This window comes from Lacerta agilis, chromosome 3, assembly GCF_009819535.1.
Source record: "Lacerta agilis isolate rLacAgi1 chromosome 3, rLacAgi1.pri, whole genome shotgun sequence".
In the NCBI taxonomy this organism is placed as follows: domain Eukaryota; kingdom Metazoa; phylum Chordata; class Lepidosauria; order Squamata; family Lacertidae; genus Lacerta; species Lacerta agilis.
In genome coordinates, this window is record NC_046314.1 from 15,071,108 (window position 1) to 15,085,651 (window position 14,544).

General features: G+C 44.0%; 1 pseudogene; it reads left to right on the forward strand.

Moving 5' to 3' along the window:
- Positions 1 to 13,921: 13,921 nt before the first annotated feature.
- LOC117044594 lies at positions 13,922 to 14,134 on the forward strand (annotated as a pseudogene).
- The last annotated feature ends 410 nt before the right edge of the window (positions 14,135 to 14,544 follow it).

The window sequence follows — 14,544 nt, forward strand, 5'->3', positions numbered from 1 at the left end:
GGAAACCAGAATGCACGGAAACGCCGTTTACCTTCCCGTCACAGTGGTACCGATTTATCTACTTGCACCGGCATGCTTTAGAACTGCTAGGCTGGCAGGAGCTGGGACAGAGCAATGGGAAATCACTCTGTTGTGGGGATTCGAACCGCCGACCTTCAGATCGGCAAGCCCAAGAGGCTCAGTGGTTTAGACCACAGCACCACCCGCGTCCCTATATATACATTCAGAAATATACAGCTGCCAACTGTGGAAGCAGAATGGTTTAAATGAAAGTGTCTCTAGTTCTTGTACTCCTTCCCCAAGATCTGCAGCAGCCTCTGCTTCTCTTCTGTTGGAAAACTCCTTCCTCCCTTTTGCCATGTACATGCTTCAGTTGACCAACCGACTCTACATTCTGCATTTTTCTCTGTTGCATCCCGATGAGTCTTTGACCAAGGCAAGTGAGGAATTCCCCTTTGTAGATTTCATACACGGGTCTTCAGTAGGTTTATGCTGACTGTGGCGGAATAAGGCCTGGTTCATCATGGGTTAACCTATCACTCCCATGTTAGGTAGGTGTTCCCTGGGAGGCGGAGCTACTTGGCATTCTAAAAGGAGGGGGAACAACCTAGAAAGGCGGTTGGGGGTTTGGCAGTTGGGTGTGGAGGTTTAGAAAGAGAAACTGCGAGGTTAGGCTTTGGGGAATGGGAGGAAAGGTCATTACCATTGCTAACGGGATGCAGGAAAGATTATAACTGAGCTGAATTATATAAGAAGATTTGTACCAGTAATAACTCAAGACATCCATGTTTTCAAGTTACCTTAATAAAGTTAAAAGTGCTTAAACGTTCGCTGACTGTGGCAGTGCGTCAGTGCCTCAAGAGGTGTGGCTGAGGGGAAAAGCACTAAGGGTTTCCTGTGATAGAGGGAACGGGTGGCTTATTTTCCTGGCATACAGAGGACTGGGCAGGGAAGCCAAAGGTGCCACGCAGTTGCCAAAAAGGGAAGGCAAGCTGCAGTAGTTGGGGAACCCAGGGCGGGAGATCCCAAAGGTGGCAAGAGTTGTTTCGAACGTAAAGCACTGAGGTACCCCAGAGACACTCCCATATAACCACTGAAGGATTCATCCTAGTGGACAGTAAAACTTAGGGAGAGTCACAGTTGGGGAAGTATCGAAAGGGGAGGGAATAGGATCCCTCACACTGACCTCCAGTGGTTGTATTACGCTTTAGGTTTTAATTATCTATAAATATAATTCACTGCTCTATTCTCAACCTAGGCCTCTTTTCTGTTCTTGTGTGCTGGAGATATGGCCCTTTGGTGGGGCAAGGCAAACCAATGAGCTTCCATTTGGGGGGGGGGAGGTGGTTTAAATAATTTTTATTAATTTTCAATTACAAAAATCCAATATGCGCCAAATTATATTAATACCAAATAACAATACCAATTCAGATACAAATCAATTACATAGCTAATTATAAATTTTGTATGGCTTCCCATGTGCTATACTTCAGAGTCTGATTCCCTTTAATTCTGCCTCCAGATTATTGCTCAAACCAAATATGATCCATTCCTGATAAAATCCCTTATACCACAGCTACAATGATTAACTTCAATTCGCATTGACACATATAGTAATTTGCAAATTTGCAAATGAAGATCTCCTTTCTTCTTCCTGTGTGAAGTTTTAATTTCCATCTATTGCTCCTTTATTCCTTTATCAAATATTAGGTAAAGGTAAAGGGACCCCTGACCATTAGGTCCAGTCGTGGACGACTCTGGGGTTGCGGCGCTCATCTCGCTTTACTGGCTGAGGGAGCCAGCATTTGTCCGCAGACAGCTTCTGGGTCATGTGGCCAGCATGACTAAGCCACTTCTGGTGAACCAGAGCAGCGCACAGAAACGCTGTTTACCTTCCTGCCGGAGCAGTACCTATTTAACTACTTGCACTTTGATGTGCTTTTGAACTGCTAGGTGGGCAGGAGCTGGGACCAAACAACGGGAGCACACCCCGTTGCGGGGATTTGAACCGCTGACCTTCTGACCTAAGCACCTCTAAAATCCTAATTCCCTCCCCATGACATATAATTCTTATTCAAAAAGTAAACTATTCATCTACTTGCACTTTGACGTGCTTTTGAACTGCTAGGTGGGCAAGAGCTGGGACCAAACAACGGGAACTCACCCAGTCGTGGGGATTCGAACCGCCGACCTTCTGATCGGCAAGCCCTAGGCTCTGTGGTTTAACCCACAGTGCCACCCGCGTCCCATAATCAAAGATTATGTCTATCTTAATTATTCCTGATCTCCTTTGTTGCCTTAGAGTTACTCTGGAGAGGTCTCTCTCTTTGTTCTCAACTCTTCTGATGCAGCTGTAAAACCCCACTTTCGATTTCAAACAGGGAGTCACCCAGCGTCCTGCCAAAGCTCTGTCAATTTAGGTGCCACCGGAGGCATTATAAAGGGGCAGATAATTTGAGTCGGTGGTGCATTTTGGTTCCGAAAGCAGCTCTTGCTATTCCTCTCTGTGGGTTACTCTCAAGCAGATGGCATGGCAAGCTGCTTTAATAAAAGCCACGGGGTCTATATTGTTTTGTTGCTCGTTTGCCAAAGAGTAGATTTTTCAATTTTAAAAAGCCCAGAAAAGATAAACAACAATCCTACTCATGTTCCCCCCTGCCAGAAGCAAATCCCCACTATGTTCAGTGGTGCTTATTCCCAAATAACTGTGCTTTGGTCAGTAGCCGTAGGCTTTTTAGACCTCCGAATATCAAAGAATCATAATGAATTAGTCTTTCATGTTCGCCAATTTCTTTGAACTTCAGTATGAATATAAAGGTAGCTAAGGCGTGGTGGTTAATTCTGAGGTTTGCAAAATATGTGCATGGTGTGGTACAGGAGTTTTTCCCTCCCACTTATAATATTAGATCCCAGGGTTGCCCTGTCAAACTGAACGGCTGGAGATTGTAGACAGAAAATGTGGGATTTCAGTAGGATGTTATGGGACGGGCACTGATTGGTAATGAAGCAGTGTGACCTCCCCCAAACTTTTACAGGGGCAAATAATATTGAAAACAGGGTTGTGCATGTGACTATCCCGATAGCATCATGAGCCCAAATCTCTTTCTCTCCTTCTCCCTCTCCCCCACCCACCCGAGCAATGCTAGAAGAGAAGAAGAAGAGTTTGGATTTGATATCCCGCTTTTCACTACCCAAAGGAGTCTCAAAGCGGCTAACATTCTCCTTTCCCTTCCTCCCCCACAACAAACACTCTGTGAGGTGAGTGGGGCTGAGAGACTTCAAAGAAGTGTGACTAGCCCAAGGTCACCCAGCAGCTGCATGTGGAGGAGCGGAGACGCGAACCCGGTTCCCCAGATTACGAGTCTACCGCTCTTAACCACTACACCACACTGGCTCAGGGATACCGGACTACTTCACAAGGCTGGTGTAACACGTGCTTTCCTTTTAGTCCACGTTTTTAAAAGAAAGAGAGCACACTCATGTTCTATTTAATTTTTCTAAAGAATCTTTTTATTGGTTTTCTATGCTAACAGAGAAAAATATGCAAATAGAGAAAAGAAAGAATAATACAATCTCTTTAAGTAAGGACACCACAGGCCTCTTTCTGGATCAGATTATTCTCCAACTATTCCAGCATTTTTTTTGCAAGAAACCCAGTAACCCAACAGCTGTCACAAAAGCCACTTAGAGCTGCCCAGAGGCCTGCTGGTCGGCTGCAATCTTACCATTTGCTCTCCCCTGCACTGCGCAGGGATATGCGATCCAGTAAGGCAGAAATTAATGCAGCACTAAAAATTGTCGGGGTTTCCAGATAGGCTGTCATGTTACATGCACACCTTGGTTACCAGCAGGACTGGGTACAGCTCTGTCACGTGTGATAATGATTTTGGAAAACAACAACAGTTTTAGGCTTAGTTTGGCTTCATGCATCCTTTCACCTCTAGAGGTCCTCCTAGCTTTATTTCAGTCAAAAAGCTATGAAACAGAACAGCAGGGTTTTGTTTTGTTTTTTAAAGAAAAAGAAACAAATATGAGGCGTTGTGAGGGTTTCTGGGTGTCTTAATGCTGTGGGTTCTCCGTCTTTCCAGTAAGGCACATTCTCCTTCCCCCAGCAATTCTGCCACACACCCCATGCTGCCATAGTGCTTACGTTTCGTATGGACAATAAGACCAAGATGCCACAAAAGATGCTGTCACTAGGTGCTGTTGTTTTGACCTAAAACCATCCTTTAGCTGAGGAACAACACCAAAGGGCAGAAGAACATGGTCAGTGGGAACAGTGTGCTTGTCCGTCAAAAGCTTGATGATATTTAAGGGAGCGGATGGCGCTGTGGTCTAAACCACCGAGCCTCTTGGGCTTGCCTATAGGAAGGTCAGTAATTCAAATCCGTGTGATTGGGTGAGCTCCCGTTGCTCTGCCCCAGCTTCTGCCAACTTAGCAGTTCGAAAGCATGCCAGTGCAAGTAGATAAATAGGTACCGCTGCAGCGGGAAGGTGTTCTGTTCGCCAGAAGTGGTTTAGTCATGCTGGCCACGTGACCCGGAAAGCTGTCTGTGGACAAATGCCGGCTCCCTCGGCCTGAAAGCGAGATGAGCGCTGCACCCCATAGTCAAGTTTGACTGGACTTAACTGTCCAGGGGTCCTTTACCTTTTTTTTTTTACCTTTGATAATATTTGTCCTATTTAGTTTAGGGTTGCCATATGTCTGGGTTTCCCCGGGCATGCCCTCTTTCTTGGGGCCAGCATGCCCATCCAGGTGGATTTTTGCATTTTATGTGAAGTGTCTGGGGTTGGGTTTTTTAATTTTATTTATTTATTTTGGAGTGCATGCTAGGCGTTGCACAGTTTCTGGCGTGACCTGTCATGACCTTCCTGGGACTTCTCAGCCTCACATTCTCTGGAGATGCAGCATCTCCTGAGCAGGAGGTTGAAGACAGCAAATTGAGGAGAGGGAAGAAGGGAGGGACGGGCGAGGAAGGGGTCAGTGGCAAGGAGGGGCTGAGCAATGGAGATGCGGTATGGGGGGCGGGTGCCCTTGAACGTGCCTGAGTTTTTGCTCTTCGGAATATGGCAACCCTAGTTTACGGGCAAAATGGGCAAAACCAAAGCAAGCAGATAAATCCCCAAGGACCAATTGTTCTAAAACTGAGCTGACACACTCTGATGTTCCTGGTGAGTTTGGCTAGCCTTCAAGTGGGCGGCAGCTTTCATGCAGCTTAAAAAGAAGAAGTGGAAACACGCTGCCAGAAAGAGGTTTGCGTACAATTTGCACGTGCTGATTTGCTCGCGCAGATGAAAAATAAGAAAGTATAGGTATAATCTAAGCAGACATGCCACGCAGTTTTCATCATGGTGGAGAAAAGGCTGACCAGGTGAGCCATGCAGCTGAGCAGGCTACTTTCTAAGAGCTGACTTTTCATGGGTGTGTTCAAAGCCCCAGACTTTCCTTCTTAGTGTTCTTCATCTTTAACCAGACAGCCCTTCAAAGAGTGTCCCTTGTAAAGTAGGACACATGGCCACCTAAGATTTGTTAGAAATGTAAGGTTGTTCCCCTATGGCAATGTTGAGGTTCAAGCAACACAGGCCATGGGTTGTTGTTTTTTGTTTGTTTGTTTTTTGGATCCATACAATTCAAATCATAATATGATAACATACAATATAAGAAACAAAAGAAGCTATAGAAATGCAATTAAAAATCAATTTGTCCATTTAATGTGGGAATGCCACAGACCACATGAATGAAGGTTGTGCATGGACCACAGTTTTGGAACCCCTGGTGTATATTCAACCTTACTAAGGAGATAGCAGTTCTAAAATAAAGATTTGGCACTGAAAGTAGTGAGCATCGCAGTCTTTTCAGCTACATACTAATAGTTGAGATGTGTTGGAAAGAGTTTCTTTACATTCAGGTCTTTTTACCGCTGACCTGGTTTCTTCCACTTTCTGCTAGACTTCCTCTACTGGCCTCGGCTGCTTCCTCTGGCAAGACTGGTTGCTTTACCTTTTGGAAATGCCTCTTGGCATTCAGTTCTCACTTGCCATGTGCTCACTGTCATCTTATTAAGACTAACCTAATCTTTTGGATTCCCTTGAGATATTTCATTAGAAGTAACTCAGGGCAGCTTATTCCATCTGGTCTGTTCAAAATAACCAATCCTTTGACATAGGCCCATCAGATCCAATTACTCATAAAGGAAAGAACTGTTGCAGGACCCTGTGCGATAGGATGAGATGAGTAAACTTGGCACAACTTTCTTTGTATAGTCCTTATTGGGAATGTGTTCCATTTGAGGATAAACACACAAGACTGGCTCTTTCCAGCTTCATCTTGGTACAAGGGAGTTGGGGGCAACTGGTATTCTCAAACTTGCAAAGCAATAGACAGGAACATAGGAAGCTACCTTATACTGAATCAGACCACTGTCCATCCAGCTCAGTATTGTCTACACTGGCAAGCAGCAGTTCTCCAGGGTTTCGTGCTGGTGTGTCTCTCTCTCAGCCCTACCTGCAGATGCCCAGGATTGAACCTGTGACCTTCTGTATCTAAAGCAGATACTGAGACATACCCAGCTAGTGCAGAATTCAGCAGCCAGGTTGCTCACCGGAGCAAGACGGTTTGAGCATATTACATCGATCCTGGTCCAACTGCACTGGCTACCAATTAGTTTATTAGGTACTTACATACTTTGGTGCAAAGCCAACACACTTGGGATGTCCCTGGAAAAGTGCTGCTGTAGATGTGTCCACAAAACTGAACTTTGCTTCCAGGAATTGGGTTACTAATGCCTAGCTGATATTGTTTGCAGCTTGCCTATAAAACGTGGGGGAGGGTGCTACAGGCCCCAGTATTGTCAAGATTCATTTAAGACAATTCACAAAGGATGTATCTGACTTCTAAATCTGTGTGGGCGGAGGGATACTTTCCACCAAGTACTGATATGTGCTGACAGACTGCGCACTGTTGAGCAAACAGGCTTGACAATTAAAATGTGCTTCTTTGACGTGGTTGGATAAAAATGCTCTGCATCACCTTCAAGCCTCGGGGGCAAGATGGAACTTAGGTATACATATTGCAAGCAGTTGCATTATCTTTCTTTCCCATAATGGTTCGAAGGCCCTCTGTCTGGTTCCCTGTAACCTCACTTCTCGCAGGGAGGGAACCGCCAGAAGGTCCTCGGAGCTGGACCTCAGTGTCTGGGCAGAACGATGTGGGTGGAGGCGCTCCTTAAGGTATACTGGGCTGAGTCCATTTAGGGCTTTAAAGGTCAGCACCAACACTTTGAATTGTGCTCAGAAACGTACTGGGAGCCAATGCCAGTCTTTCAGTACCGGTGTTATGTGGTCTCGGCGGCCGCTCCCAGTCACCAGTCTAGCTGCCGCATTCTGGATTAGTTGTAGTTTCCAGGTCACCTTCAAAGGTAGCCCCACATAGAGCACATTGCAGTAGTCCAAGCAGGAAGAAGAAGAGTTTGGATTTGATATCCCGCTTTTCACTACCCGAAGGAGTCTCAAAGCGGCTAACATTCTCCTTTCCCTTCCTCCCCCACAACAAACACTCTGTGAGGTGAGTGGGGCTGAGAGACTTCAGAGAAGTGTGACTAGCCCAAGCAGAGCAGACTTCAGAGAAGTGTGACTAGCCCAAGCAGCTGCGTGTGGAGGAGTGGAGACGCGAACCCGGTTCCCCAGATAACGAGTCTACCGCTTTTAACCACTACACCAAACTGGCTCCCAGGAGATAACCAGAGCATGCACCACTCTGGCGAGACAGTCCGCGGGCAGTTAGGGTCTCAGCCTGCGTACCAGATGGAGCTGGTAAACAGTTGCCCAGGACACAGAATTGACCTGCACCTCCATGGGCAGCTGTGAGTCCAAAATGACTCCCAGACCATGCACCTGGTCCTTCAGAGCGCACAGTTATCCCATTCAGGACCAGGGAGTCCTCCACACCCACCCATCCCCTGTCCCCCCAAAAAAGTACTTCTGTCTTGTCAGGATTCAACCTCAATCTGATTTGATTAGCCACCATCCATCCTGCGACCGCCTCCAGACACTCAACACAAGCACTGTCTTTACCTGGTGGTTCCTTGCATTTCCTAAGAGATGGATTCTCCACCTCCTTTCTGGCCAATCAGGGAACACTGAAAGCATTGCTGCAGGTCTGCCTGGCCAGTGGGCATATGGGAAGTGTTGCTAGTGGGCCTTATCCCTACCATCAGGAGGGATGGGAAGTGGCATTGTGTGAACACCCCTTTTTCAGAACATCTGTCAGTCTTCACTCTAGGTGCCAGCCAGACCTGAGCCTTGCTGTTCCTCACAAAGCAACGGGCATCAGTGACTGCCTCTACATTGAATGCACTTGATTTGAAGAGCAGTCTGGGAATCTTGGCATTACTTATTAATCATTTTGGACCATAACACTGCTATTTCTTTGGTTAAATAAATATCTGCTGGCATGTTAGAATGCTCCTGTTTGTCATTGTAGCATTTATAAAAACCACTCTCAAAGCTCACATCTCTAGTTTTAAAAAAAGCAAAAGCCACCCTAATGGTTTTGGCTTGGCTTGCTTGCCAAGTTGGAAATTATGAGACCTCTGAGTTTGCTTATATAACAGAACACTTTTAAGTTACAACACTGCCAGCTACAGTACTAAGATGATCTCAGTGTTTGGAGAATTGATGGTGTTTCCTGTTTTCCTGCAGCTATTGTTACGATATTAGTTTCTTTCTTGTCTGAGGCTGCAATCCTCTACCCACTTACCTTGGAGTAAGCCCCATTGAACTCAGTGGAGCATATATCTTAGTAGACATGTGTAGGTCTGCGCTGTGCATGTGTAAACTTCATGCATTGAAAACATACCATTAAGGTGGGAAGGCATATGCAACCTACTCAAGGAGAAACTGAAACTTCATCTGGAAAATAAATCATAAGATGAAAAAGAAACACACCCTTTTCTCTACCTTGATATATATTCTAGAATATTCTTAAAACATTATTTTAAAGCAAACTTTTACCATCTCATGAGAAGAGAAGACTACCTGGAAGAAAAGACCCTGATGTTGGGAAAGATTGAGGGCACAAGGAAAAGGGGATGGCAGAGGACGAGATGGTTGGGCAGTGTTCTTGAAGCTACCAACATGAGTCTGACCAAACTGTGGTAGGCACTGGAAGACAGGAGTGCCTGGCGTGCTCTGGTCCATGGGGTCACGAAGAGCCGGACACGACTAAACAAATAAAACAAAATACCTGAGATAGCTAGTTAGCATACTCTACATTATTTCATTCAATAATTTTAATCGCATTTTCATCCTGCCTGGGGATATCAAAGTTTCCCAGAGAAATTTTTGCTTCTTTTTATTGAAACTTCGTGTGAAAATTTCAATGTTTTTATTTAAAAGTCAAATCCTTTTATTGGAGCTTTCCTTGAAATGGCATAACCCTTCACTGTTGCGATTCCAAATAAAACATACCTGTTAGACTGAGCCTGGTGTTAGCAACAGTCATTATGGGTTCAGGAACTACATAAACAATCCTTTTTCTCTTCCAGTCATTCTTCAATTTCGAAATTGTGATTTTTGTGTGGGGGCTTGGGGTGGGGTAGGTTATTTTCCCATTCCCCCTTTATTCTTTGGTTCAATATTGCATGCATTCAGACCTCATGAGTTCAGTGCCCCAAATTATGAGACTTTAAACGAAAACAGGAATAAGAAACATTAAGAGAGTATTGAAACTGTACTGCGTGTTATGATGATTATAATTTCAAAGCCCTAGAAAGATAAAAGGGGCTTTGAAATGGTAATACATTCACCAGTTAGCATAGTTCAGCCGCCCCCTTCTCTTTCTTTTCAGAGATTTGCAAATCTGACCATTTTATCTAAATTCAAAGCAGGGGTATGTGAACTGAAATACTTGCTTTTGAATTTGTAACAATGTGGATCCAGATGTTGGGTGCATTCCAGAGAAATTTACATATTGTTCAGTCCCATTAGCTACAAAGTTCACAGAGAGATGTGGCATAACTTCATTATACACAGCTCTTGCAGCAGCGGGGTGTGATGCGACTGGGAGCAGAGACAAATCAGGGCTAATTTATATCTGATGCCAGCAAGCAAGAACTTGGCCATGTGGCATTGAATGTGCCCAGTGCTGTACTAAAACTGGGCCTTCAGCTGCTACACATGGCTTTGTCACGATTAAAATTCATTTCGAATGTATGAACATGATTTTAGTAAGCTGGCAACCCTAATAAGAAGAAGCCCTAGGGTCAACGTGCATATTTGGCCACCTTGAACGTTAATGGTTCTTAGAGATGTTACTTTTATGACATAATCACGTATGATGTTTTTGAAAACATTGATCAAATCTCTCTGTTGTATGGGGAAAAATTGTAATTTATCTTAAAAATCATTGTAAACCATTAAAACCGTTAATAGGATTGGAATAACACTTATATTTTAATGGTGAAATCTGCATATAATGGAGATGTAGAAGATAAGGATTATTATGCAGGAGGAAATGACTAACAATAGGACCCACAAAAGGGAGGAGGGAAATCCAGGAGATTCTTTGGAATTTTGTTTTTATGATGTATGCTGGACATGTGATTGTAAAACTTTAATTTGAAAAATCTTTGTTCTAATCTATTCATAATTAGTAAAATGTACGGAAGTGAGAGCTGGACCATAAAGAAGGCTGATCGCCGAAGAATTGATGCTTTTGAATTATGGTGCTTTTGAATTATGGTCCGACTCTTCGTGACCCCATGGACCAGAGCACGCCAGGCACGCCTATCCTTCACTGCCTCTCGCAGTTTGGCCAAACTCATGTTAGTAGCTTCGAGAACACTGTCCAACCATCTCATCCTCTGTCGTCCCCTTCTCCTTGTGCCCTCCATCTTTCCCAACATCAGGGTCTTTTCTAGGGAGTCTTCTCTTCTCATGAGGTGGCCAAAGTACTGGAGCCTCAACTTCAGGATCTGTCCTTCTAGTGAGCACTCAGGGCTGATTTCTTTGAGAATGGATAGGTTTGATCTTCTTGCAGTCCATGGGACTCTCAAGAGTCTCCTCCAGCACCATAATTCAAAAGCATCAATTCTACGGCGATCAGCCTTCCTTATGGTCCAGCTCTCACTTCCATACATTACTACTGGGAAAACCATAGCTTTAACTATACGGACCTTTGTCGGCAAGGTGATGTCTTTGCTTTTTAAGAGGCTGTCTAGGTTTGTCATTGCTTTTCTCCCAAGAAGCAGGCGTCTTCTAATTTCGTGACAAAAATATCACACGTTAAAAACTTCCCTGAAAAGGGCTGCCTTCAGGTATTTTCTGAATGTCAGGTAGTTGTTTATCTCCTTGACCTGTGATGGGAGGGCGTTCCACTGGGCGGGTGCCACTACCGAGAAGGCCCTCTGCTTGGTTCCCTGTAGCTTTGCTTCTCGCAGTGAGGGAACCGCCAGAAGGCCCTCGGCACTGGATCTCAGTGTCCGGGCTGAATGATGGGGGTGGGGTTACATACACTTCAGGTTACATACGCTGCAGGTTACAAACTCCGCTAACCCAGAAATAACGCTTCAGGTTAAGAACTTTGCTTCAGGATAAGAACAGAAATTGTGCTCTGGCGGCGTGGCGGCAGCAGGAGGCCCCATTAGCTAAAGTGGTGCTTCAGGTTAAGAACAGTTTCAGGTTAAGAACGGACCTCTGGAACGAATTAAGTACTTAACCACAGGTACCCCTGTATGGTCTGGTGACTTCTGTTTCAGTGTATCTGAAGAAGTGTGCATGCACACGAAAGCTCATACCAATAACAAACTTAGTTGGTCTCTAAGGTGCTACTGGTAGGATATTTTTATTTTGTTTAAAATAATGCTTTTCTTTTGGGAATTATAGGGACAGAACTATCTAAACTGTATAGAAACTTATTCATGTATGCGACTGCAGCAGCAAGAATGTTACTTGCCCCAAAATGGAAAGAAGCAGAAGTCCCAGCAAAGGAGGAATGGATACAAAAACTTATAGAATATGCAGAAATGGCAAAACTTACCGGAAGGATAAGAAATCAAGGATAAGAAATCAAGATAACAAACTTTTTATAAAAGAATGGAAATGGTTTATTGAATATTTACAAAAAAACCTGTAAACAGATAAGAACATTGGCAGGATTATTGTTATAACCTGCAGGTGCATAAGAGTATATATTTAAAGTGGATGAATAAATGAGCAAATTAAGTTAATTTGGATATGCAGAAGATATTAAAAATAAATTTAAGGACCAGCAGAAAGAGGGGGAAGAAAGTCAAGTTTAGAAATGTTAAAAAGATTGTAACATCAATGAAATGTATAAATATGAAAAGTATAAATCAATAAAAATAAACAAATCTGGGCGTGTGATGCAGGCAATCGTGACTTTCCCCAAGTTTTTGAAAAGTTCCTCTGCGCGTGAAGAAAATGGGGTCTGTGCGATGCAAGTCAGCAGTCAGGACTTTTGCTACTTTGCTATGAGGACACTTTGGGCCCAGCGCTGGTTCTAGTGGATCAGACCAAAGGTCCATCTATTCCTGCATCCTGGTCTCACAGTGGCCAACCAGATTCCCATTGGAAGCGCAGAACCTAGCCATTTTGACACTTTGGCACCCTATTTGCAAAATTTAACCTTTCCAGAATACAGATGCGCTTTCACTTTTGCAAGATTGAATCTACTGACTTCGGCTGTGCTCGTGGGTCGATTAAAAAAAAAAAAATTCCACTGGAAAAATGGTTATGTCCCTGCGGAGATGGCAGTGTTGAGTCAGTGGCTCATGTGCTTCTGACTTGCACTCTTTATAAAGATTTGAGGAGTGAGGTTATTACCCCTCTATTATTGTCCATGCCAGGTTGTTCAACCATCACTACAGTGTCCTTTCTTTTGGCAGATCAAGATGAACAGGTGTAATGAATCAGATCTAAGTTAGGGGATGTTCAGAAACCCACGGTGTTTTAGGAGTTAATGGGCACCCCAGTTTGAGTGGCAGATACCACTTGTGAGGCGGGACCTTCTGCTCTTTAAAAAGGAGGGAACAGCCGTTAGAAGAGAGAGTGGTGACTGGAAGAAGGAGGGTGTGGGGCCAGGTTAGGTTTAGGTTAGGTTAGGATCGTTGAAGATGTGTATATGTTGCTGAAAGAAAGAGTTTACACTGTTATGAAACTAAGCTTATGAATCATCACTGAAACCGTTATGTTCTGTAAGAAATAAAGACCTCTTATTGTTGAGCTAAGAAAATATCGTCGTTCATTTGGTCCAGCGAGTTATATAGGCTCTTGAGGAGGTGAACTCAGGGAAAGGACAAAACTAGACTGAAGGGTGATAGTTTGTGTCTTGGAGTTCCCTCAGGAAGGGCTAGCGGGCGGAAACCCTGGTATTGCCACAGAGTTGCTAAGACGGCTTAGCTAGCTGATATAGTGAGGGGATCTAATAAAGAGAGACCCCGAACTGTAGGCAAAGGAGAGGTTAACCCCTGAAGCCCAGAGCAGAGGATATAACTGGCCACGGCCGCTGGACAGGAAAACTCCCATTACTAAGAAATTCCCAGATTATTAATCAAAGGGAAGTGAAACAACAGACAGACCTCAGAGGGACAGGTGGGGTGCATTGTAGTTTGACCCAGAACACCTGCTTAAAAATTCACTTAGTAACGAGGGGAGAGTCTGAAGTGGAGGTTCGGCGCAACAGGTGACAGCAAAAACTGCAAGGTTTTTAGTGGGGGCAATTAGAATAAGATCTATTATTTGATAATTGATGTAAACCCCCAAAATGTATTTTGTATACTGTCTTCAGTACATTTTATTTTATTTTATCACTATGGCTAGTGGCTGATGCAAATAAAGATTATTCTGGTTCTCAGAAGCAGGACATGAGTGCAACAGCACTCTCTCTGCTTGCAAATCAGGTCGGGATCGCGCTTGTAGGCCTTTAGGCCAGTAACTATGGTGAATATTTTGCATCTTGTGAGAGACCACTGGACCGTAACTTTGGTTCCCCATAGGATTTGTGTTGGGATGTTACTTTGACAGGAAGAATGATGAGAAAATGCCACTCTTCAGGAACAAAAGCAAGTTATTTCAAAGGGAATTGAAACTTGGAGAAGAAGTCACATGGCGATAATGTGCTAAATAAGAAATGCTTCCAGATAATTAAACCTGTATCTATAAGAAGGGTGTGAGTGTGTTATCAAGTGAAATGAGGAAATAAAGAAATAGATGGGCACTTTTCAGCCAGTTAAAGTGCAGTCCTGAAGGACTATCAATGTGTATGAACAAACTTGTACCCTGCTCTCAGGCACACTTCCACTGGCCATACGATTTTGGTAGATACCAGATACGGGTCCTTTTTGGCGATGACGCTGCAATTGTGAAATTCCTTCTCTGGGGAGACCAGACAGGGCCCTTTTCTTTTCTTTTCTTTTCTTTTAAACTTTTAATAAACTTCATTGAAATCAACTTAAAAATACAAATCCGTAAAATGCACCAAAAATAAATCAAAATCAAAATCCAACTAGTAATCATAATCCACAC